At 45.6% G+C, this 27,311-nt stretch overlaps 1 long non-coding RNA gene across 1 annotated transcript; it reads left to right on the forward strand.

Annotated features, from left to right (window-relative positions):
* Positions 1–320: 320 nt before the first annotated feature.
* Positions 321–21,354, forward strand: LOC307226612. The gene is made up of 4 exons (XR_013843522.1): positions 321–395; positions 1,503–1,575; positions 4,225–4,283; positions 21,246–21,354. It is a non-coding gene; the product is annotated as an uncharacterized lncRNA (long non-coding RNA).
* The last annotated feature ends 5,957 nt before the right edge of the window (positions 21,355–27,311 follow it).

Here is a 27,311-nt window from a genome sequence, read left to right on the forward strand (position 1 = left end):
AGTCTAGACAAGGCAGGCTCCTGGGAGACATAGGTTAGTAAAATAATTGTCACGCAAGGTGGCCTGTTTCCTGAAGTGGGGTAATAGTAAAAAAATGAAAGGAGAGATTCTGCCAGGTTAAGAATTGAATTCCTTTGAGATTTTGATTCAATCTCAACTTTAGGAACATCCAAACTGGTGAGTTGAAGATGTGGATTGAGTCAATCAGTGCAGACTTTGGCACAGGCTGACATCATAACAGTGCATTTATGTTAAGCGGCAAGGGCACAAGGTATGTAGGACAAGCCAGAAGAGCTTTAGCAACTTTTACTGGTGTACATAAGAGTAAAATTCATACCGATGCTTTGGAACATCCACAGACTTCACATTTTGCAGAATGTAAACCTACTGCTGAGGTGCTTGTTTATTTACTTATCTATGGAACAGACACACATGCCTCTGTATAAAGGGCAAGATCCAAGTCGAACATTAGAGATATATTAGACATTTTGGATCTTCACACTGAGTCTTAATGGACTCAACAGCAAACTTGGATTATCTATGTTGCTTTAACATCTGTTTATGATAATTAAGGATTAGTCACATGAGAAAGCATACTCACAGCTATAATAGATTATGTTTCATGAAAGTGGTATTTATTCTGTTTCTCTCTGGAAGGCATTCTTAGAGTTTTCCTGAAGTTCCTAGAGTTCATTACGGTATTATTTTCATATTTTGGGTCTTTTTATTATGTATTTTTATCTGAAGCTAGAGCCACATCACCTCATTGCCACCAATCCACACCAAGTCAGCCCTCTCCACTGCTGCCTCGCCTTTTCCAGCTTGCCTTGTTTATTATTATTATTAACTTAATAATTACATTTAGATCACACCTTCCCTCCAAGGAGCCCAAGGTGGCACACAAATAATGGTTCTCCCCTGTGATTCTGATTAGGCTGAGAGACAGTGATTAGTTGGATGTTACCTAGTGGGGATTTGAACGCTGGTCTCCAGTCTGGCACTCTTAACAAGCACACTACATTACTGAAGGGGACTGCTGTCAAGGAAGTCTCTCAGCAACCCTAGGCATTCCTGCATGCCATCACAAGCAAGCATAGCCATAGCCAGTTGGCACTGGGAAGCAGTATCAGTGGATACTGCTGCTCACGCTTGAGGACACCTTTGGAGCTCCATTCCTCATAGTCTTTAAGCCTGAAAGTTAGGTTACTTGCAAAGCTTCTTCCCTCAATAAGGTTTGAATTTGGAAAGATGCATCCAGAACTAGTGGCTGGGAAGAGTGGTAGCAGAGAATTGAGCACCTATGAGCCAAACTTCTGAGGGATCTAGGACTGATTCAGAGGGGGGTCAGACTGGTGAAATTCCCTTTCCAAGCCTTCCCCTCATTTCTAGATTTGACACCATGATTAAATGAATGGTTGTGTGGCAAACATGGTTTACAATCAGCTACATGCAGATTCTGTTGGGATCCTCTTACTATGTGAGTTCTCTGCTATATCTTCCAGCGTCACTATCACTCTTTTGAGTCTCTCTGAATCCTGAGGAATACAAAGGAGCAGCTGCTGTTCTACAGGAATGGTCAGTCTTTCAACAATATAGCTCCTATATCTTAGGTCACAAGGGCCGAGCTTCATGTGGGACAACAAAAAGGGGGAAGGGTGAGCAGAAGGGGTAGGAAAGAGAGGGGAATGGCAAAAAGAGTGAAATAGAGGTGACCCCACCCACCCAACTCTGGTCCCCCTTGCTTTTGGTTCCATTGCCACCCGTCACTGGTATACAGCCCCCCAATTATCCTTGAGGGAATGTAGCTCTCAACAGAAAAAGGTTGCCCTCCTCTGCCTTAGGTTTTAATAATTAGGCAGAAGATGCCATTTTAGTAGTTTCTGAAAATTGGTACCTGCCGACCTTCAGTCAACACTTAAACACAACTGAGGCTAGACATTTCTATTATACTATAAAAATGATTTGACAACCACTACCATCCTTTCTCATAAAGCAAAAACAAACAGCTTGAACAATGGCATCCTTTTTTGAATGCTACAGTTTGATAACTGCACACACGCTCCCATACACTAAAGAGTTTGCCTTTGAATTTAATGGATAAAAGAAATTGGTCTGTGTTAGAAATCGGCTTCATCTGAATGCTTGGCTGTATAATTGTTTATTCTGAAAAAGAAATTATACAATTCACTAGCACGGCTGCCAAATTTCATTGTGGCATAAAGAATATTTTTATGAGCAGGTAATAAACCTTTGGAAAGTGAGATTTGCAAGTGGATTGCTGACATCGGAGGAACAACTAGCAAAAACATGATATATACACCTATCACAAAATAACACAGCATTTCAGAAACGACTATAAATCAGTAGCTCCCCTTGCTGGGTCAGGGGTGGACTAGGAGTGATTTGATGATTGGTTTTAATGGCTATATCCTTTAGCTCGCTTGGTTATGGGTGGACTTATTTCAGTGACCTTTTACCAGCACTTAAAATCAGAGCTGTGACAGCATGCTCAATGGAGGAGACTTCCATAGCAAACAAACACAGTGAAGTGGGAGGTGGGTGGGGGAAGGGCATGGGTAAGGCCACATCTGCACTATACATTTAAAGTAGTATCATACCACTTTCCCCAAAGAATCCTGGGGACTGTAATTTGCTAAAGGTGCTGAGCGTTGTTAACAGGTAAAGGTAAAGGTACCCCTGACCATTAGGTCTAGTCGTGGCTGACTCTGGGGTTGTGGCGTTTATCTCGCTTTATTGGCCGAGGGAGCCGGCGTGCAGCTTCCGGGTCATGTGGCCAGCATGACTAGGCCGCTTCTGGCGAACCAGAGCAGCACATGGAAACACCGTTTACCTTCCTGCCAGAGCGGTACCTATTTATGCACTTGCACTTTGAGTGCTTTCGAACTGCTAGGTTGGCAGGAGCTGGGACTGAGCAACGGGAGCTCACTCCCTCACGGGGATTCGAACCGCCGACCTTCTGATCAGCAAGCCCTAGGCTCTGTGGTTTGGACCACAGCACCACCCGCTTCCCTAGTTCCACCTACATCCCGTTGTTAGGAGATTCTTATTCCCCTCACAGAGCTACTTTTCCAGAGTTACCAGACACTGTCTAGCAAGGCAAAAACACTCAAGGTGTGAAGCATGTGGTGGGGAGGTAGGTGTGTGGTGTTTGGAGAGCCCCAAGGGCAAGGTAGGCAGGCCTGGAAGCCTCATTCCATCCCTAGGCCTGAGATTCCCCATCCTTGGACTAAATGCTTTATTGCAGAGAGGGCATTCACAACCAGCTTATCTTATAAGATCTATGCAATCCAATTCAGGAGTAAATATGGCGATTTGTAGTGGCTCCAATCCAACCTGGATGGTCTTGGCAGAGTGCAAAATTTATTTAGAGCCTTGTACAGTCATGGCATATGCCTCTCCCTTTCTCGTTCCCAATCATATGTTTAATCAGGATTTAACCCCCTCTGACAGCCCTGGGTTGACCCAATCCAACCTGAAGTGATCCAAGGCTGCCTCAACCCAATCTAAGCAAATTGGCCCAATTTAGTTCAGGTTCTGAGATTTGGTTGGATCTGGTACACTGCCCTAGTAGTAATATACAATCTATGTATTTATTCAGATTTTTATCCATATCAGTATTATTTATTCATCTACCACTTAATGTTCTTCTAAGTGGTTTGCAAATCATAAAACCAATTGAACTGCATTGTTAAAATACAGATTAAAGTATCCTGTAAAACAATCCATTAAAACATTAATATTGCAAAGGCATATTGTAGCATTCCCAAATGCTGTAACAAAATAACCTCTAGAATGCAACAATAACTAACAATTAAAGCCTCACTGTTGGTGAAATTCTACACCTCTTTTTATCCCAGGACCACCCACCCTAAATCAGACTGAGACTTAGCTAGTTCAGAATATAAGAAGGGCCTGCTGGATCAAGCCAATGACCCATTTAGTCCATCATTCTGTTCTCACAGTGGCCATTCAGATGCCTGTGGGAAGCCCATAAAGAAGATCCAATCTGAGCCAGGATGATCCACAGCTGAAGCAACCAGGACCCAGGAGACCATTCCACTGTCAAATAGCTCTTACTGTCAGAAAGTTATTCCTGATGTTTAGTTGAAATCTTTTCTTCTAATTTGAAGCCATCTTCCATGTGACAGCCCTTTAGATATTTGAAGATGGCTATCATATCTCCTCTGTCTCCTCTTTTTCCAGGCTAAACATACACACGGCTCCTTCAAGCACAGACAGTGTTGGCTCTGCTACAACATCAGGTAATCCTCAAAATCACTTTGCAGCTCAGGGAAAACCGACCTGTTGCAGTGAGCCACTCCTGGGGAGTCACACAATCAAATGTACTTAGTGCTTTCCTTTCCTAGTAAATTCCATGTAATTCCATAAAGAAAGGTGAATTGCCCTTTCAGTCCACTTGAATTGCTACCATTCTCTGACAGGTGACAACCTAACTAGGCTCCAAGGAGAAGAATCCAAAACTATTAGCCTGCCCATTGCAACACCTTCTAATTAATTTGGACACAGATAGTTGGGTTTTTACAAAAAGGAATGTGCCCTTGCCCTGGAATCATTGCTCCAACCTTTGCTATCGACTTTAGTTCCTACCTTCTGTGGAAATGCTAACAGATATACTAAGTCTGATGACTTGAAAGAAGTTGGGAGGTTTTTGGCTGAACCAGCATTTCCACAAATATCTAAATGCTGATAAATATATGTGCAAGTGGCCTGCCCTCAAAGTTGATGAATTTCTGGACATCCTTTAGACATTTTTGCATTTAGAAAAGAAGCTAATATTTACACATTGCACTCAATTCTTACAAGCTACTTCTTTATGCATTGATGCAGGCTGTTCATCCTCTCTCTCTTAGAGGTCTGCGGCATAATTTATTTATAGCATAAACCTGGACGGATGGGAATTAGATGTGGTTTGATACTTTTATGTTTCCTTAGCTCCATCCAGATGCCAAATTTACATCTGCATGAATATAGAGGGTGTAAAGTTAAACAACATAAAAGAAGCAGCACGCAGCTAAGACATAATATTTAAATGAGTTGTTACTTAGATTATACAGAGACATTTAATGGCCCCTGTATCTCTTCTCCCCCAAAGCCAAAGTCTTTAGAGATTCCTTCTTTTCATTCCTGTACCATAATAACCATTATTTACCTATTAAAATGCTACTTAACACAACAGGGTTTCTGCCAAAAGAACTTCTTCCTCCTCTGCACAAAAATATTCTGTAAAGGAAATGGTTCTAGGAACCTCCACAGCCCTAGCTAATGCTTGTCAGTGTTGAATCTGTTCTTGCGTGCCAAGGCCCCATGACCCGCAGTTCCCCAGTGGATAAATAAAACACACGAAAAAGCGGATTTTGGTTTATGGGTTCAAATACTTTATTGGTTACAGATGCAAGCAGTTTGGCTTAGGCATCTGGTAAAGCCAGACTATCTCTCAAAGTTGTGGCAATTGTTACAAGGTAGGCAAAAACCAAATGGCTGGAGCCAATTGCCAAATGGAAGAATTTCCGCCCCATCCCAAAATATGGTGACCAACATTTGTCCATAGCAAGGCCGTATTGCAGCAAAGCAGAAAAAGAGGGCCGGTGGGTGGGAGATCCAGCAAACGGCCCGAGAGGATAGTCTCCCTGCTGGCCCGTGGTTTAAATTCCCTGTGGTCACACCCCCTGTCAGCGCTGATTGGTCAGTGGGGCCCTGCCCAGTGCCACTGGCATGGGCAAGTGGTAGCGAGGAGGGCGCAAGTCTCCATCCCCTGGCCGGACCACCATGGGGCCCAGGGCCCAGCCACAGTGCCACCCACCAAATAAGGTAAGTGGACTTGTAGCAAAGGGATGGGAAATCTGTGTTGCTTCAGATGTTGCTGGACTACAGTTCCCATCATGTCTAACCAATGGCCATGTTGGCTGGGGCTGATGGCATTTAGAGTCCAAATGTAGAGGAGGGACACAGGTTCTGCACCCCTGGTGTCAAAAAGTATGAAAATCTAAACTCTGGAAGGGTTATGGACCATTAACTCATGGGAATAATGTCTATATTTTCCACTCTGCTGCTCCTTTCCACAGTCCTGTGTTTCTGCTTCCATGTTCCAACTAAATTAATCCCTGCCCCATTTCTGATTCCTCTTCAGCCGCCAGATTGTCAAATAAACCACCATATTTCTCAATTAAAATATTCTTACAAACTAAGCATACATCTACATTTTCTGCAACTTGTTCTTATTTTGGCCCACAGGTAAGTTTCTGCATTTAGAGGCTATATAAGCCATGCACTCTGCTATGGTTCCATTCAAACGAATAAAGCCATTCCAGCGTAGTTACATCATATGTACAGCTCTTTAAAGAATGCAATAGACTTCTGAATCAACATGTCCGCCTCTAGTACCTAGTATAAGGCCGAGGGAAGAAAACGAAGAATTGGCACCGGTGAAAGAAATTAAAACTCAGAATTGTAAAGTGGTGAGTGTTGATAAATAGGCATCTGCCAGGGGTTTGCCTAGCCCACAGGCACTTTTAATGAAGACAGATTTCAACAGCTGCTCAAACAAATGTTTAATATATTGAAATCATTTATGTTCATTTGTAGCAAATAATTACATTACAAAGTAGCTATTCATTTGAATTACTTTAATAATTGTAGATGTAATTGTTTTAAGTGTTGTATTCAAGAATGCAACCCACAACAAGGCATATTTCATCGCTTGATGAGAACCAGGCAAGAGACTAAGGAGGCAAGGCACACTTAGGTCCGTTTGAACTGGAATCTTTTAGCCAAGACCACACAACACAGGGACAAAACAGAGTTGCTGGACATGGGCCTAGCCAGAATTTTTGTTGGGTGGAGACAGAACCTTAGTTAGTTTTTTATTGATTAGGTGGAGGGCAGCTGCCCCTCCCTGCCCCCCTTGACTATGCCCATGCTGCTGGATCAAACAAAGGGACAATCAAGTCCAACATCCTGTGGGATCAGATGCCCTCTGGGAAGTACACAAGTAGGGCATGGGCACAATAACACTCTCTTACTTGTGGTCCCCAGCAACTGGTATTCCTAGCAATACTGACTCTGTGCCTCAAGTGGCTCTTGACAGACTTATCCTGGTTGCTCAATACAGTGGTACCTCGGGTTAAGTACTTAATTCGTTCCGGAGGTCTGTTCTTAACCTGAAACTGTTCTTAACCTGAAGCACCACTTTAGCTAATGGGGCCTCCTGCTGCCGCTGCGCCGCTGGAGCACAATTTCTGTTCTGCAAAGCTCTTAACCTGAAGCACTATTTCTGGGTTAGTGGAGTCTGTAACCTGAAGCGTATGTAACCTGAAGCGTATGTAATCCGAGGTACCACTGTAATAGTTCCTCTAAAGTAAATGGGACGGATCCAAAATTAAACACTTTCTCTCTTAGATACCAGTTGGGATTTTAAGGTCTGATATATTTGATATGTGGCAACTCAAGAAACGTTCTTGATACATGCACCCTGTTTGTGGACAAATCTCTCTCTACAGTTGGCGGCAAGTCTTACAAGTGCAGGGTGCTGTGCAAACAGCTACTTACTCGCTCAGGCTTCTGGTTGAATCTGTGTTGTTGCATAGTTGGCCGACTATGATTTCATTGAGTTTTATTGGTACTGTTTAGGAATTATTTTATCATGGAAAGTGAAAATCGATTTTTATTTTTAAAGCAAATGAATCAGTAAGTGACCATCTAGGTCAGAATGGATAGCTATATTGTAGTTCCTGAAAGTTATTTAGATTTTGTTGTTGTTGTTTATTCTGTGGCAGCTACATGGCTCCATAGCAGCAGGTGATCTGAGGGCAGTGATGGGGAATCTCTGAAAAGTGGACCTAAATTGAAACTAAAATTAAGAATTGCAATAATCTCCCCAGTTAAGAGTTGAAAGTGTCTTTTCTGATGGCTTGAAATATTTCCTAACTGTGACAATAATGCAAATATATATATGTGTGTGTGTCCGCACCAATTTTTGTAATTATACCACTTGCAATATAGACAAAAAATACAGTATGGAAAGGCTATCCCAAAGCTTGTTCAATGATTGCCCTTCAGTCTTCCTTGATAAATGGGGGATTAGCAAGGCTATTTTTCTTCTATTCATGCTAAAATAGAGACAAGACTACTTTTGCTGTTTTACAACAGGAAGCAAAAGAGCTGCTGTGCTTTCCCAGTGACTGAATATTATTCTCGATTTCCTCTAAACAGCACAAAGGCTAACGGATCGTACAGCAAGCAAAGAAGTGAAAAGAGAGACCAAAAAATTATCCATCCCCATTATCTATAATAAGGGATGGCAGAGAAATTCATTTCAGTTTGCATTTAAAGGCAAAGCCTACTGAGTCCACATTTTCCAAAATAATATGTGAACCAAAATACAGCCACTCTTTGATATTCACACTTCCCTTAATTTCACAGTGCAGGGAGAATTCCCTGATTTGAGCTGAAAGAGATCCATAGTGAACCTTTTCCCAAGCCTTTTCTCCTATCTGAACTCCCCAATTGTGTTCCCACTAGGACCAATGATTTTGGCCTGAGATAAAAGTAGCATTTAACAAAAGTTTATACAACAATGATACTTTTAACTGTGTTCATGTGAGGTTTTACTAGTTTATGGGTATATTATTATTATTATTATTATTATTATTATTATTATTATTATTATTTCTATTTCTGCTTTTATGTTTTTTTAATTGTTATTTTTATCCATGGCTTGTATTTAACTGTTGTAATCTGCCTTGAGGCTTTGCAGTATGCCAGGAGATAGATCAAAATTAGTTTTTGTTGTTTATTGCCCTGCACGCCTTTGACTTCTTTGATGAAGGATAGGATAAAATTATAAACAGGGGAATCCGCACTTATGTGGGGGTTCCATTCCAGGATGCCTGCAAGTGGGGACTCCCCTGTTCCACCCCCGCTCTGCCCCACTCTACTGTTGAATTTGCAGTGTCCCGTGCACAGCGGAATGATGAGGAGTACGTGCCACATACTCTATATTATTTTATTTACACTTCAAAGCTGGTAGGTTACAGAAAAACATCTTGCCTCTGCCGGAGCAGAGAAAGCATCCTCTCTCCTCTAAAGCACGGAGAGAACAACCACTGAGAACAGTGAAAAACAGGAAACCAGTGTACGTCACATCCAGTCTCCTTTCCCGTGAGAAACTCCAACAGCAATTGACTGTGGAATGTAAACACCTGTCTCGTGACAAGCACTTTCGCTGCACAGTGAAGGAAGCAGAAACCAACATCCTTCCCCTTTCTGTGAACATCACTGGGCAGCGTGTTCGTACAATATCAGTACAAACCCAACTTCTGCACATAGGTACAGTGTTGATCCCTTGATACAATCTTGGACAATACATCAGCAGGAATTTCATTACCTGGCATATAGGACACCGTTACGAGTCCCTTCTGAATACGTTCCCTAGCATGTTGCACCTTCAATTGCAAATGCTTCGTGCTTTGCTTACAACCTTCAGAATTCAGCAAAGCCAAACATGCTTTGTTGTCCTGGTAAACCTGGATTGGACATTTGACAGGAATTTTCATGTCTTTGCACAATTGTAACAACCATTCACAATCTTTGAGAGAATAAGACAGTGCATTCAGTTCAGCTTCACAAGTACTTAAGCTAACTGTTGTTTGCTTCTTGCATGACCAATCAAATAGACCCTGATTGTACATATAGCAAACTCCAGACGTACTTTTCCTGTCTTTAGTGTCACTTCCAAAACTTGCATCTGCAAATATCTCAAGACCACCAGACTTCTGATTGTTAAATCTCAGTCGGTAATGCATAGTGCCTTTCAAATACCGCGCTATGCATTTCAGAGCTTTCCAATCCTTAACAGTAGGATTGTTGACTTGTCTGCTTAGCAAATTACAGCTAACAGCAATGTCAGGTCTTGAACATCTGGCAATGAAGTTTAGCTTGCCTAGCACACTTCTGTACAGTGTAGTGTCAGAAAATGCTTCTTCAGTGTCATCTACCTGATAACCTGTTGTCATCGGTGTGTCTACAGGGTTAGCATCCATCAGGTTTAGTTTGCTTAACACATCAGCAATTTTCCGTGACTGGTGTACTAGAATGTTACCATCTTGATCTCTTTCTATTTCCAGAGATAGGTAGTTGTTTACCTCACCAAGATCTTTCATGTCAAAGTGTTCTTTCAGTTGAGCTAGGGCGTTATTGTACATTGTGACATCCTTCCAAAAGAATAAAAGATCATCAACATAAAACAAGCAATACAGTTTCTTTTGCCCCTCCTCTTTGACAAATACACATGGATCAGCTTTCCCTTGCATAAAACCTAGAGAAAACAACACTTCAGTGAGTTTTGTGTGCCAACACCATGCACTTTGTTTGAGACCATAAAGGGACTTCTTCAGAGCACAAACAAATCCCTGTTTTACCTGTACGCCATCAGGTGGAAGCATATAAAGTGATTCATCTAGAGATCCGTACAGAAAAGCTGTATTCACATCATGGTGACTAATGTGTAAATTCTCCTCTGCAGCTAACTTGAGCATAAGCCTAATGCTCTCATACCTCACTGTGGGTGAGTAGGTCTCATGATAGTCTTCACCTGGTACCTGTGCAAAACCTCTGGCTACCAATCTGGCTTTGTGTCTGACTATCTTGCCATTTTGATCAGTCTTCGCTTTGAAGACCCATTTGCTTCCAAGCAGTTTCATTCCTGGAACTATTGGAACAAGTTCCCATGTTTTGTTCCTTTCTAAGGAATCAAGCTCAGCCTTCATGGCATTTAACCATGGCTCAGCTTCCTTTGAATCCAAATCCTGGATTTCTAGGAAACTTGAAGGTTCAAATACCTTTTTGGAGCTTTTAACAGCTGTTACTGCTATCTTAGCAAACTCATCAGCAAATCTCTTTGGAGGTTTGCTTTTTTTGCTCTTTGTGACCTACTGTCAGAGCTGCCTCCAGGTCCCAGCTCACAGAGGACCAACGCTAGGCTGTAGTTATGTACAAAAGTCTTTATTGAGATTCAGTCTCCATTTTAAAGCCGCAGCGTGCAGCTCTACGTCCCGACCTTAGACCGGCGAAGTCCTGTCTGAGTCTCCTCCCCCTCCACACCAGTTTAAGACTCTCGCTTTGCTCCACCTCTTCCTAAGTTCCTTTCTCCTCTGGGCCCTCCTGCCCGCTAGGGTCTCATCCTTCCTGGACTCCTCTGACGCTGACCCTGACGATTCTTGCCCCTCCTTCCGGCGGGCTTTAGGACCTGGTTCCCTATCCGGGCTACCTTCTGTGCCGCTCGCCTGTACCTTTGAACTTGGCGCGCGCGCCCAGCCTGCAACTTTCCTCTTAACCGTTAACTCGCTCTCCGATGGAGGCGTGGTCAACCCTGACTCCTCTCGCTGGTGGTGCATATGTGGGCTCTGACACCTGGGACTCCTCCCCCCACTACGCTCTGGTGGGGAAGCTGTTCCTGATTTCCAACTGCTGCTCTGGGAGTCCCCGCTGGCCCCTTGCTTCTGGGGTGTCCCCCTTGGGTCGCCCCTTGCCCTGCCCATCGGCGCCCCCTTCTGTGAATCTTCCGATTCGCTGGAGAGGCTCATGGAATCTATCGGGCTGCTGTCATATTCTCCTACGCTGCCCTCGGATTGCTCCCCCTCGCTTTCTATCTCCTCTCCTCCCTGCGCTCCCGCTGAGTCCCTGACATCCATCCCCCCCTCGAAGCCTCCCCTTCCCCCCTCCCCCTCTTCTGGCGTGGGTTCCGGGTGCTCCAATGCTGTGGGGGTGCATGCCGGATACCGGTCTTCCCCCCTGGCATGCTGCCAGTCCGTGACGGTTACATCGACGTCGCTCTCCTCCGCTTCCATCTCGTTGCCGGCGTGCTCGAACCCAGGATCCTCCCCCAACCCGTCCATGCCCCCTTGTTCCCCCATTTCCTCTGGGTAGTCTGCGTGCCAGGGCCCTCTGAGCAGTCTCCTGCGCCACTCCTCCTCGGGTTGAGTGTCCCACCAATAAGAGCGTTCCGCACCCAAGTCTGAGACCGACCCCTCCGGCGAGGTAGTCTCTGGAACCGTCTCCTCAGCCGAGGAGAACCCCTGAAACGTACTGGCTGAGAGTGTGGGGGTGAAAAGATATTCGTCAAAATAATCCTCCGGCATGGGCCTGTGTGGGAAGAGTGCGTGGAACTCGTCTTTGAGGTAGTGCTCCTCCACCGCATAGTACGGCACCCAGCTGTTGGCGCTGGCCGGGGCACCTTCCCTTGCGATGAGATATTCGACTCCCTCTTCCCCCCATCTCGAGTCCAAAATCTCCGTCACCTCGTTGAGTGGCCCCGCCCTCGGCGACCCCCCTGTCATGGGTGCATCTCTAAGCGGACTGGGAGCTGTCCCTGGCTCCTGAAACCTGTGAGGTGCCTTGTAGGGCGTTAGCACCGATCTATGAAAGACCGGGTGCATTCTGGAACCCTCCGGTAGTGTCAAACGGAAAGCCACTGGGTTGATCTGTGCCTCGACTAGGTAAGGGCCCAACTGCTTGTGTCCTAGCTTCTTCTTAGCTAAGGATCTGGCCGGCACTGCCTGGGCCGCTAACCAGACCCAGTCCCCTACCCGTATGTCCTCCCCCACTCTTCTGTGTTTGTCTGCTTGCATCTTGTATACGTGTTTTGCTAGGTCTAACTGTCTACGGAGCTGTTCATGGACCTCCTGTAACTCCTCTGCCAATGCCTCTGCTCCCTGTGGCTCTCCCTCCCCCTCTTTCTCTAAGCCCGGGAAGGTCCTGGGATGTCGCCCGTGGTTGGCAAAAAACGGTGTCACCCCCGTGGACACGTGTTGTGTGTTGTTGTAGGCAAACTCGGCCAGGGGCAGGTAGTCCACCCAGGTCGAGGGCTGCTGGTTCGCGTAGCATCTCAGGTACTGCTGCATGACGGCGTTGACCCTCTCCGCTTGTCCGTTGGTCTGCGGGTGTCTTGCCGACGCTAGGTTGACCTTGACGTTCAGGATCCCCATCAGCTTCCGCCAGAAACTCGAGATGAACTGGCGCCCCCTGTCGGACAGGATAGACCGTGGCAGGCCGTGTACCTTGAACACGTGGTCTATGAACAGCTTGGCTGTCTGTTCCGCTGTGGCCACCTTCGCGCAAGGAATGAAGTGCGCCATCTTGGTGAACATGTCGACTACCACGAGTACTGCTGTTTTGCCCCTCGAGCTGGGCAGGTCAGTGACAAAGTCCAAGGCTACCCTCTCCCACGGTTCGGACGGGGTCTGTAGCGGTTCTAACAGTCCCGCCGGCGGTCTGTGTACTGGCTTGGCCCTTTGGCATGTGTCGCACCTCGTGACGTAATCCGCGACTTCTCCCCGCATCTTGGGCCACCAAAAGTCTCTGGCTACTAATTCCACCGTCTTTTCCTTGCCGAAATGTCCGGCGCTGGGTGCGTCGTGTAGCTGTTGCAGTACTGTCGCGCGGAGTTCATCTCCCGGTACGTAGATGGCCCCCTTGCGGAGGAGCAGTCCGTCGCGTATCTGGAACTCGTCGTCCTTCGCCGTGCCGCTGCGCACCTCCTCCATCTTGGAGCACGCGAAGGAATCTGTTTGCAGCTCGCGCCGTATCGCTTCCAGGTCTACTGTGGCAGAAGCGCATGCCCACGCCTTGGGTGCGAAAATGTGTTTGGCCGCTACCGGTGCTGCTTCCTCCAGATACTGCGGCTTCCTGGATAGCGCATCAGCCATGATGTTGTTGTCTCCGGGGATATATTCTATCCTGAAGTCGAAATCCGCAAAGAACTCCGCCCAGCGGATGTGTCTCTGGTTCAGGAACCGCGCCGTGCGCCAGTACTCCAGGTTCTTATGGTCCGTGCGAACTTGCACCGTGTGTTTGGCTCCGATGAGGAAGTGCCGCCACGCCTTGAATGCTGCATGAATGGCCAGCAACTCTCTGTCCCAGATGGTGTAGTTCTGCTCTGACTTGCTGAGTTTCCTGGAGTAGAAAGCACACGGCCTCCAATCCCCTTGCGGGTCTTTCTGCAACAGGACTGCCCCCACGGCTCTGTCGGAGGCATCCGTCTCCACCCTCATGGGCTTGCTGGGGTTCACATGCATCAGTTGTTCCTCGGAAGCGAAAAGACGCTTGAGTTTCTGAAAGGACTGCTCCGCCTGCTCCGTCCAGATGAACTTCTTCTTCTTGGAGCTGAGGGTGTCCGTGATGGCCGCCGTCTGCATAGCGAAACCCTTGATGAACTTGCGATAAAAGTTAGCAAAGCCGACAAACCTCTGGACCTCCTTCCGATTGCGCGGGCTCTTCCAGTCCAGTACTGATCGTACCTTGGCGCTGTCCATGGCGATTCCCTTGTCGGACAGCTTGTAGCCCAGGAAATCCACCTCCGTCATGTCGAAGTGGCATTTCTCCAGCTTGGCGTAAAGCCTGTGCTCCCGTAGTCTTTGCAGGACTTCCTTGACATCTCTCTCGTGAGCCTCCTGCGATTCCGAGAAGATCAGAATGTCGTCCAGGAAGCAGACGCACTTCTTGTAGAGGAGCCCCGCTAACACGTGATGCATGAAGGCTTGGAAGCAGTGGGAGCCATTTTGTAAACCGAAGGGCATAACCCTATACTCATAGGTGCCCAAGGGCGTGAACATGGCCGTCTTCCACTCGTCGCCCTCCCGCATGCGTATAAGATTGTACGCCCCTCGTAGATCCAGCTTGGTGAAGATGCGTCCCTTCCTCACCGTCGCGAGCAAGTCGTCGATCTTGGGCATCGGGAAAGCCGTGGGCTTGGTTTTCGAATTTAAAATTCTGAAATCAACTACGAGCCTCTTCTGGGGCGTGTCTTTTTTCTTCACAAAGAACACAGGACTGCCCCCCACTGCCTTGGATTCTCGGATGAATCCCCGCTTCAAATTGTGATCTATGAACTCCCGGAGCTCTTGCAGTTCGTCTTCAGACATGGAGTACAGTTTTCCGGTCGGCAGCGTTGCCCCCGGCAGGAGGTCAATCTTGCAGTCGTAGGGTCTGTGGGGAGGCAGCTTGTCCGCTTCCTTCTCGCAGAAGACCTCCAAAAACGCCTTGTACTTGTCAGGTACCGCTTGCAGCATGCCCAGTTGTAGCTGTGGGTCATCCTCTTGCCCCTCGTCCTCCTGGTTAGTCATGATGCAATGTTCTGCGCAGTAGGAGGAGCAGAAGGTCAATTTACGCTGGTACCATGCCAATGCCGGGCTGTGCCTGTCCAACCAGCTCATGCCCAACACTATGGGCGTGTCTGACAGTTGGGTGACGTTGAAGCTGATGACTTCGCAGTGATTTCCAATGCGCATCACCATTGGCAGCGTTTGCTGTACCACCTGTCCCCCCAGCAATTCTCTGCCATCGACTGTCACTACTTTCAGGGGCATCGTGGCAGGCAGGAGCGCTATGCTATGTTGCTTGATGAAATCCACTCCTATAAAGTCTGCATTGCTACCAGAGTCAATGGTAATAGGCACTTCCATGGTGAGCCCATTGGGAAGCTGGAGTGTTGCGGTGAGCTGCACCACTGGTTTGGGCGGGAGGGGGTCTGTGGGCTGTAAGATTCCTGGGGACTGCTTCACTGATTCGTCTGGCTGGGCCCCAGCGGCTCTGCTTCCAGCCAGACTTCGTCGTTTCCCTGCTGCGGTTCCCTCTGCTGAGCTGCTTCTGTTACTTTTGCTGAGGCTGCATTGTGCTTGCGGAGCCTCTGGGGGCACTCTTTTGCCATATGCTGAGCACTTTCGCAGATGTAACACTTCCTTTTCCCTCTAGGAGGCTTCACCTTGGCTGCTCCTGGTGTGAGGGCTCTGGTCGCTGACTGAGCCTTGGCACCACCTATCTCCATCGGCTCCTCTCCCCCTCCCAGTGGAGGCGTGGATTGAGCGCGCGCTGAGTCTCTGGGGAAGAAAGGAGGTGCCCTTGCTGGCGTGCGTCCCCAACGCCCTTCATCTTTGCTCCAGGGACGTTCTTCTAGCCGCACACCAATCGTCAGCGCCTTCTGGATCACTTCTTGAGTGCTCCGCCTTGTTTCAAACCGTGAATCTCTTTTCTAGCGACATCCACATCTATTTCCGATAAAAAACAATCGTCCATCGCCTTAATGAAGGCTTTTGCGTTTTGGAGGGCTGGATCATTATCTCTCCACAGATTGCGCAACCACGCTTTAGCTTCTCCATGGAGATGCGTTAGTATGAAGCCTACTTTCTCCTGCTCATCTCTAAAGTCCTTCTCCAGCAACTTTAGCGCAAAAACTACGTCTGCTCTGAAGTTAGGATATTGCTGCAGACTCCCATCAAAATGCGACACCAGGCTCCCCCCTCTTTTCCCGAGCCCGATCCCTTCTGATTTGGCTGCCGGTGGCCCCTGTTTAGTCAACATTTCCAACCTGTTTTGCAGATCCTTGCAGACAGCATCTGATTCCTCTTCTCTCCTCCTTGCCGCTGGTATTTCTGCGTTAAGTTGTACCACGGCATCTTGCAAAGCTGCCAGTCATTCTTCTGTAGTCATCTTGTGCTGCTTTTGTGAGCTCGCGAAGCACCAATCTTCGCCCCTCGCTGCGTCCTCTCACGTTGCGAGGTTCTTTGAAATCTGAGACAGGACTTACTGTCAGAGCTGCCTCCAGGTCCCAGCTCACAGAGGACCAACGCTAGGCTGTAGTTATGTACAAAAGTCTTTATTGAGATTCAGTCTCCATTTTAAAGCCGCAGCGTGCAGCTCTACGTCCCGACCTTAGACCGGCGAAGTCCTGTCTGAGTCTCCTCCCCCTCCACACCAGTTTAAGACTCTCGCTTTGCTCCACCTCTTCCTAAGTTCCTTTCTCCTCTGGGCCCTCCTGCCCGCTAGGGTCTCATCCTTCCTGGACTCCTCTGACGCTGACCCTGACGATTCTTGCCCCTCCTTCCGGCGGGCTTTAGGACCTGGTTCCCTATCCGGGCTACCTTCTGTGCCGCTCGCCTGTACCTTTGAACTTGGCGCACGCGCCCAGCCTGCAACTTTCCTCTTAACCGTTAACTCGCTCTCCGATGGAGGCGTGGTCAACCCTGACTCCTCTTCTCTCGCTGGTGGTGCATATGTGGGCTCTGACACCTGGGACTCCTCCCCCCCACTACGCTCTGGTGGGGAAGCTGTTCCTGATTTCCAACTGCTGCTCTGGGAGTCCCCGCTGGCCCCTTGCTTCTGGGGTGTCCCCCTTGGGTCGCCCCTTGCCCTGCCCATCGGCGCCCCCTTCTGTGAATCTTCCGATTCGCTGGAGAGGCTCATGGAATCTATCGGGCTGCTGTCATATTCTCCTACGCTGCCCTCGGATTGCTCCCCCTCGCTTTCCATCTCCTCTCCTCCCTGCGCTCCCGCTGAGTCCCTGACACCTGCGAATTAGCCTTAGGTCTTCAACACTCTCCTCTTCCTTCTTAGGAGAAAAGTGACCTATTGTGAACAATGGTTCCTCCCAATTCTTGATCAGAGCTTTCAGAGGGTCGCATAGAGGCTTTCGCACTCTTGAAATCCTCTGAATCACCTGATTCAGTTTCAGACTCAGAATCAGAACCTTCATCAGTGGGTGTGGGTTGCTGTGGCTGCTTTTGACTATCCTCAGTCTCATCACTGTCATCAGGATAACATTGGAAAATTCCCACATTCTCCCCCCACTTGGCATTGTACTCAACACTTCTTGTGAGCTTAATTGTCTTAGAGTCAGTCATCATTATTCTGTAAGACCCTTTCTGATAACCTAGAAAGATACCATGCAAACCACGCTTGTCTAACTTGGAGCTTTGTGGTGAGTGAACCCGCATGTCAGAACCAAAAATTTTCATGTGTTTGATGTATGGCTTCTTGCCAAACATCTTCTCATAGGGGGTACAACCAATCGCTGAAGATAACCTGCGATTATAACTGTAAGTAAAACACAAGAGAGCTTCGGCCCAATAACTCTCTGGAAGATTGGCATCATGCAGCAAGGTTTTTAACCCTTGAAGCAATGTTTGATTTGCCCTCTCGCAAAGTCCATTCTGCCATGGCGAGCGAGGACTAGACAAATCGTGTTGAATTCCTTTCTCAGTCAGAAAAGCTTCAAACTGCTGAGAAGTGAATTCCCCCCGCGCGATCAGTGAAAAGAATTTTTATCTTCTTACCATGCACATTTTCCAACCAAGCACAGAATTCCTTGAACCTTGGAAAAGCCTCTGATTTCTGCTTGAGATTGTACACATAAATATACCTGGAAAATGCATCAATGAGAACCATGAAGTACCTATTTCCACCCAAAGAGGGCGCTAGTGGTCCAACCAAATCAGCATGAACAACCTGGTATGGTTCTGTAGCTTGCCTACTAGACACCTTACCTTTCGCAGCCATTTTTACCTTGTTTGCTGCGCATGCCTTGCACTTTTTACCTTGTTTGCTGCGCTTGCCTTGCACTTCATGTGGTACCTGCAGGGTTTAATAGTCATACCTTCAACCAAGGCAGGCATTTTAGATACAGCCTCAAAATTCAAATGACCAAATTTTCGGTGAAAATCGTGAATACATCCTGCATGCAAACTTTTGTTAGAACCTGCAATGCAACAAGTGTCATCCTGCACAACATCATCAAAATACAAAACATACAAACGATCAACATATTCAGCATGCAATACATAATCATTTTTCTTTGTGATGATGCACTTTTTGTTCTTAAAGGAAACGTCAATTTTCCGCTCATTCAGCTGTCCAACGCTGAGCAGATTATGTTTGGCATCCGGTACATAAAGCACATCCTGTATCGATAAGTCCAAACTGTGAAGAACAACAGTTCCGTAGCCTTTACTGGGGATTGTGTGGTCATCCGCCTGGTGAATCGCACCTTCCTGCGGTGTAAAAGACACGAACAGTCGCTTATCGTTGCACATGTGATGGGTCGCCGCTGAATCAACAACGAAGAAAGATCTAGACGTCTTCTGGACCTTTGCAACCTTTGGAGCGAAGCGTGAGACCATTGCCTTGTGCTGCGTTGTCCTGGACACCGGACCTTTGCCTTTGCTCTGGCCTCTTCCACGCGATGAGCTTCCGCTGCGCTGCTCTGTCTTGGCCCTGGGATATTTGCATTCCCTCTTCATATGGCCTAGACGTCCACACGAGTAGCATTTCACTGCCTTCAAAGCTTTGGCGCCATCTGGTGGTTCCACTGCACTCTGGGATGATGTCTGTGAAGACTCCCCCTTGCCCATGCAGCTAGCACCCCGGCGGTCTGCTTCATTCAGAATCACGGCAGTAACATAGTCCACTGTCAGTTGAGCAGTTGGCTGTACAGCAATCTGAGTGGCAACAGACTCCCAACCTGAACCCAAAGATTGTAGTATCATGAAGGAATACACAGCCTCTGGAAAGTTGAGTCCTCTCTGTTGCAGCTCATGTCTCAGATTCTGCATCTCCATCAGATGTGTACGCACATCTCCACCTTCAGCAAGAGCCATATTATGCAGCTTGGTAAAGTAAAACATAGTGGATCCAGCTTCTGTCCTCAAGTGAGCCTCTCTCAAAGCGTCCCAAATTTGTCTAGCTGAGGTCTTATCACGCAATAGACAGAGCTCTTCTGGAGATACTATCAATGTAAGAGTTCCCCTTGCTTTGGAATCTTTAGCTTCCCATGCATCTGTAACTGGAGCTGGGGGGGTGTCTGTAATAACTTCAAACAGACCCTCTTTCCGCAGAATAGCCTCTGCATAGAGAACCCAGTCCGCATAGTTTTTCTTATTGAGCTTAGGAATCCCACACGCATCCTGAAGGGCCATCATGACTCTGGCATTAGCCTTCTGCGTCATCTCTGCTGCTTTAAATCATGCTGCGTCAGTGCTGCAGCTGCTTTATTCCAAAAGCACTTTTAAAAGTTACTTTCGGTTTCCCCAGCATAGGAGCTTGTTCCTTTGAGCCTTTGCCTGTGCCCGGCAAAATGGCCATAAAAGTTCAGAGTCCAGCCATAAAGCCATTAATTAGAAGCTGGCAGGCTGCCCGGAGCATGAGCACATACCTCATCAATCATCTTTACGCGCAGAGCAGATACCGTCCGATCCGTCCCTCTGCATTCCGATCCTTTTGCCGGCATTCAGATGACTGCGTCTTTCTGGGCCCGATAACCAAAAATGTTGAATTTGCAGTGTCCCGTGCACAGCGGAATGATGAGTACGTGCCACATACTCTATATTATTTTATTTACACTTCAAAGCTGGTAGGTTACAGAAAAACATCTTGCCTCTGCCGGAGCAGAGAAAGCATCCTCTCTCCTCTAAAGCATGGAGAGAACAACCACTGAGAACAGTGAAAAACAGGAAACCAGTGTACGTCACATCCAGTCTCCTTTCCCGTGAGAAACTCCAACAGCAATTGACTGTGGAATGTAAACACCTGTCTCGTGACAAGCACTTTCGCTGCACAGTGAAGGAAGCAGAAACCAACATCTACACCCATTCTGGCCCTGCCCTGCCCCCTTTTGACACTGTTTTCATGTCATTGGGAGCATGTGCCCTGATCATATGCAAGTGGGGATACGCCTTTATATTTAAAAGTCATCCATCTGTTGTTGCAGACATTTTGTAAGTTTTTATCTTATTGCCCAGGCTTTTCTAGGTCTGTAAGTCTAGACCCTGTTATTCCTGAATTCCTCTTTTTTAAATCTGTTTTTACAATACCATTTTACTGTTTTTACATTGAATTTTTGTTCACCGCTCAGATTATAATATGTTAAACAGTTCTGAAATGCTTTTCAGTTCAATTCAAAGTGGTGTATATGTGTGTAGAAACACTGTTGTTTTAATTCCACTTCCAGCTGATCATGGAAAAGCAGCCCCTCAGCCATGATAAAGGGCCTTGTTGTGGAAGCAACTTTTCGAAAAAACAAGGAGGCAAAATGAGAGAGCAAGAGAAATGAGAGCCCCGAGGGGGGAAAGCTTCAAGAGTGTTGATACCACTTTTGAAAGGTCTCCTGCCTCTTCAGTATAAATTATGAGCTTCCTGATGCAGAAAATAAAACTTCTGGATTCACTGGAGGTCTTCCAGAGCAGGAACCTCTTCCTCTGCCCACATATCGACTGCCTTATTTTAGATTCTGAAGAGTAATCTTGTAGGGTCTTTTTAAGATTGTAAGGGGGAATAGGCCTTATTTACTGCCTTCATTTTTGAGAGGAATGTGCTCTTTTAGGACTTGTGTAGCATACAGCCTACCCCAGAAAAAAAGTTTTTATTTTCCTTTTAAACACAAGTTGCTGATTTAGGAGACTGCAAGGGAGATGCAGGGAGTCTTCACTGAAAATACATCGATTTGCTGCAGGCTGTGGAGCAAAAGAATTGCCACTGTTTTGAGGAATGGGGGACAACTTTGTTCTAAAAATCACAGTAATGTTTTCCCAAAGTGTTTATGAAGCCTAAATAAGTTGGTCAGGTGTGGTTACCGTGGGATTTTATTTGATGTTTTATTCAATTTTATCTATTGTAAGTGAACACAGAGCTTTACATACACAACAAAACCACCCAGAAGGAAAAGAGAGAGAAAAGAGAGCCAACTTATTGATTAAATTTGTATACCATAATTCATCCGAAGATCACAGGGCGGTTCACAACATAAAAATAGAAAATGAGAACACAAAATACAAAATAACCACTCTACCACAAACACATTTAAAAGGTCATACATAGGATGTTTAATCAGCCAAAGACCTGGTTATATAGAAATGTTTTCACCTGGCACCTTATCCATAATCAATCATCAGTACTCTCCATCATTCATAGTTCACATATTTCTCAACACTTCTGGTAAAATGCACACATTTAAACTATTCCTACCAGCAACCTAATACAGTGGTACCTTGGTTCTCAAACTCCTTGGTACTAAAACAACTTGGAACCCAAACACTGCAAACCCGGAAGTAAGTTTTCTGGTATGCGAACTTTTTTCGGAAGCTGAACATGCTCTGTTTTGAGTGCCACACTTCTGTTTTGAGTACGCTGAGGTCCATATGTTTTTGCTATTTTGTGTTTTTGTGACTGTGTCAAACCCAGTTCACCTACTGATTGATTGATTGATTGATTGATTGTGTGACTGCAGTACATTGTTTATTGCTTTCATTTTATGGTTCAATGGTCTCGTTAGATAATTCATGTTAAATTGCTGTTTTAGGGGTTGTTTTTAAAAGTCTGTAATGGATTAATCCATTTTGCATTACTTTCTATGGGAAAGTGTGCCTTGGTTTTAGAATGCTTTGGTTTTGGATTAAGTATGAGAACCAAGGTACCACTGTACATTAAAACCCAGTTTTCTCAACCATCTCTGAAACTTCAGGAGGTTTCAACCTGCAACCTATTTTGCAGCTCTTAAAGAAACAAATCAAAGTCTTTGTTATATCAAAGTTGAATCAAACTCAGTGTTTTTCTTATGATCGCAAAAACTTTGGGACATGACCACCTTTCACCTCATTATAGCTCCAGCATGTTCCATCCACATTCCTATTATTGCATCTTCATCTCTTGCTCTAAACACTATGCAGTCTCATCCTGCTTAGCTAGAAGAAAGAGCACTATTGAGCTCCGGTGTACTTACATTTGAGCATTCATATATACATACCATTGCATTGGCTGTAACTTGAGAATGATTTTCCATTTGATTTACACCAGGCCAACTTGAATAAAATATGGGGGGGGGCGCTCAGCTAAGCTCCGCCCCACATAATCCATCACATGGTGCAGTGCACACACAAGATTTGAGTGGCAATGCCCATGAACTGTGGGGACCTGCGGCCCCCTCAAATATTTTAGGGGGAGCTGAAGCCCACGCAGCCCCTAGGAGTTGGTTTCTGTGATTCACACAATGGTCAACTGGGCTGGCACAAGATGTTTTGCTTCCTGAGGTGGAGGACAAAATGACGTTCCCAACTTCCACATACAGAAGCCAACTGACCTGGCAGGTGAATTGTACTCCAGCGCTGTATCTGAGGGCAGCAGGTTGGCTTAGGGACTGCAGGGGCTTAGTGCGCAGCATACACAGTTTAGTTGCTGCTGCTTCTCCCCACCCCCTCAGCATTTGCCAGATTAGAATCAGTGAAACATGAGCACAAGTCATCACTCATTTATGGAACTGAGTGAAGCACTTTCTCTCAGGTTAGCCCAAGTCACAGGGTGGTTGTCAGTACAGTGGTACCTCGGGTTACATACGCTTCAGGTTACATACGCTTCAGGTTACAGACTCCGCTAACCCAGAAATAGTGTTTCAGGTTAAGAACTTTGCTTCAGGATGAGAACAGAAATTGTGCTCCAGCGGTGCAGCGGCAGCAGGAGGCCCCATTAGCTAAAGTGGTGCTTCAGGTTAAGAACAGTTTCAGGTTAAGTACGGACCTCCGGAACGAATTAAGTACTTAACCTGAGGTACTACTGTATACTGTCCTGAAGGAAGGATAAAATAACAATAAAACAAATAAATACACCATAAATAAATAACTATTACATAGTTCCTAAGGAAGCAATTGGCTTTCTAAAGTTTTTTTTAAAAAAACCCTCTTTCTTTCAAAATCAGTTAAGATAGCCTTTCTCAAGTGATAAAATACAAAGCTGTGAGATTCAACGATGTCTCTAAAAATAAATACATATTGATCGTCTGCCTTTTTGTTCTAGCGATAGATCTAATTCAGAGACAGTATCTCAAAGTCTTGTAAGCAGAAAGGGCCATTAGCATACCTGGCTGCAACAAGTGTCATGTGAATCATACTCATAAGATAAATAGCATACATTGTACTTTGCAGAAAGAAATTTGAGCAATAGCACTCAGCATCAAATAATTGGTCTTTTTTCTATGGCTCCTTTGTTGCTTCCGTATTCACTTCTAGCCTTCAGGGCTGTACTCTTAATCTAGCTGTGAAAATCAAGTTATTTTCTGCTTCACTAAACCAAGCAGATCACTAGGCATATTCTTCCATTCATTAATAGCTGCTTGCTAGGCCTGGCTTCTTCTTTTTTTTAAAAAAGGTAGATTTTCAAAAACTTAATGATCACAAAATTGTTAATATCCCTGAATGGACATGGTGCTAAGTAAAGTTGTTAAGGTCCCTAAGCCAGTGGTGTGTCAGTTCTATGCTATTCTGACTTCTGTGACTTTTACTGTGGATAGCTCAGTTGGTTAGGGCATGCTGCTGATAACCTCAAGGTTGCAGGTTCAATCCTCGTAAGCAGTGCTTTTTTCTGGGGGGGGAACGCAGGGGTACGCGTACCCCTAAACATTTTTAAAGAAAAAAAGCACTGCTTGTAAGGGACAGCTGCATATTCTTACATTGCAGGGGGTTGGACTAGATGATCCTCAGGGTCCCTTCTAGCCCATTGACTCTATGATGAATTTTCATGGATGAATTACCTGTCTTCTTATTACCACCTACCTTTAGATAAAATTGATAGTAATCTTTACTATTAACATTGCTTTGGCAGCTTGTAATTTTTTTGACAGATGATACTTATACCTCTTGAAGGTAGGGATTGGCATCTGTATGACCTTGGTTTATGGAACGAAGCATCCATAACTGCATTCTTTTGGTAATATGATTATTATAATAATTTATTACCCACCCTTCACCTTAAAGTCTCATGGCGTGTTACCGCACTTCAGAAGACAACATTAAAAATGACAAAGAATAAGGTGTGTCCTAAAGATATATGTCTCAGGTGTCAAAGGCCGGGGTAAAGAGGTAAACAACTCCCACAAAGACTGGAAATTCACAGCATTTGGCTTTACAGTATCTCCAGTTGTGAAGGGCACAGATTCTTTCCAGGGGCAGTGAAGTCAGAGCTACAGATGAGGAGGGTGGCCTGTCCTGTGAGAAGCAGCTCTACACCTTTATTCCTCCACAAGAGAGAAACATGACTGGCTGCATACTGTGAAACTGAAGCATGTGGCCACTTCACACTGTGACGGTGCACATCATGGGCTGACAGATGCACACTATTAATTATAATGTGCAAACATGGAAGAAGATGCCACAAGAGAAGCGATGGCTTTAAATTAGGCAGGCATAAAGAAATGCGCATGACAGCTAAGACCCCCTTTGGAGCATTGGCAACATCATTTTTAAAGCACTTTAACAGTAGCGAATCACATCTGATATCCTCTCAGAGTCATGACCCAGGCAGCATTCAAATCTTTCAGTGTCTCTTTCATCTGATTATAAAACACAGCATAGAGCTTCTTCTCAACAGCTTTAGAACTAGGAGCAGCGAGCGACAAACTACATTTGACCATTAAATTTATCTCTGCAGACTTTAAACTGCAACAGCTGGAGGGGGAGTTAATTAGTAGGATTTTAGCAGGTGTGGAGGGGAAATTGAACCCTTTCCTTCCTTGCTGTGATCCTGAAGTGAATACTTGCTTTGGGGATGGGGGAAATTCCCCACTGTTTCCACTGTTGGGGGATTGTTTTATTTACTGCATTTATAACCTCCAAGGAGCTCCAGGCAGCATACATGCTTTCTTTCCCTTCCTCTGTTATCCTCACAACAAACCTGCAAGGTAAGCTTATGCTGAGCAATAGTGACTGGCCTAAGGCTACCCAATGAACTTTGTGGTTAAGTGAGGGGCTTGTCCAACAATCTTACCATTATACCACACTGGCTAACATCACACCTAAGCAAATGCTATTATCAGAAGAGGGATTTTCCTCAAGACTGCAGCAGGGAAACAGTTAAATTCCCCTTCCAGGTCCACTCTGATTCCCATAAATATCAGTTGATGTGCTTTGCTTTTTTGGAAAACTTGCACATTAGATGCAATGACACATGTGTAATATCGTGTGTCATTTGATACTGATGGCTTATTGCTAGGAACAGATTTCTGGAAGATCTTGGTCTTTTCCACCACACAGTTCTTAACATCCATTTGATTGCAGCTTCTGATACATTTCAAGGCTATCAGTATTGGAGCGTAAGCTCAGGTGAATCACCAGTTTTCCTGTTACCACCTACCATTAGATAAAATTGATAATGCTCTTTACTATTATCTTTGCTTTGGAAGCTTGTAAATTTTTGACAGCTGAGAATTGTGTTAGCAATATTCAGGATTGTTAATTGTCTTTTTGATGCTGCTTCTGTTAGTTGTTGTTTTTTGAAAATGTAAAAGGATGAATTTAGTGTAGCCCTAAGGAGATTGTCCCATCAGGCAAGCAGAAATGTTTGCGCTGGCAGAGCATTCCCCCCTCATGAGCTGTTCTGGGACTTCTCCTGACAGCTTCAGTCAAACTGCATTGGGGCAGAAGTGAATTTAGAGGAACATGACTGGTTTGGTCACACTGGGTGCAGAGCCTTGGGGGCACCAGGGGGTACTACAACTATAATGTAGAATGGAAGGTGAGAGGCACAGAATTTTGGCGTTGCAAAGGGCGTCGCTTAAATTTGAGACCCCAAGGTCCACCACTGATTGTGGGGAGGAGAGGGAGCAAAAACCCGCCTGTGCTAGAAAATGCCTTTATGCAGGGTTCCACTAGTGGGACTGCTTAGTTTAATGTGGCCCTATACTTGCATGAAGTGCAAGTAGATAAATAGGTATCGCTCCGGCGGGAAGGTAAACAGTGTTTCCGTGCGCTGCTCTGATTTGCCAGAAGCAGCTTAGTCATGCTGGCCACATGACCTGGAAGCTGTACACTGGCTCCCTCGGCCAGTAAAGCGAGATGAGTCGTCCACAACTGGACCTAATGGTCAGAGGTCCCTTTACCTTTTATGTATTGTTTAAAATTTACAGATAAGACAATCTTGGGGGTCTGAATTAATGGAAAGGTGAGATACATATGCTATAAATATGAACAAATAAATTAGCATTAACATGTTCAAAATGCTTCACATGCATTATCTAGTTGTAATCTTTATGGCAAACCTATATGACAATAATTATTTCCCATATTGCAGATAGGGGAACTGAGGCTGAGGGAGTCTGGCTTGCCTAAGACTCTTTAGTGAGCTGATGGCAGACACAAGGTTCAGACTGGGAACTTACCAATTTATGTCTCAGACTCTTAGACAATACATCCCATGTCCCAAAACATGTGTGCGCAAATACACAGCATAAGGGTGCCTCCAAAGTGGGGAATACAGGCTTGTTCAAGTAGTGGGTTAAAGCGCTCAGTCACCCTAGGGCAACAAATCGACTGTTAGGAAATGCACGGAGCTATGTGTTGAAAAGTGTTGAGTGAATGAAGTATTAATTTTCAAGACATATAATAAGCACTTCAAAAGCAATTCATAATGAATGATCCTTGTCATATAACCTTCCTGCAAACTAATCAGAATGAATGGTCAATAAAGAC

This window comes from Podarcis cretensis (assembly GCF_951804945.1).
Source record: "Podarcis cretensis genome assembly, chromosome: 1".
NCBI lineage: Eukaryota > Metazoa > Chordata > Lepidosauria > Squamata > Lacertidae > Podarcis > Podarcis cretensis.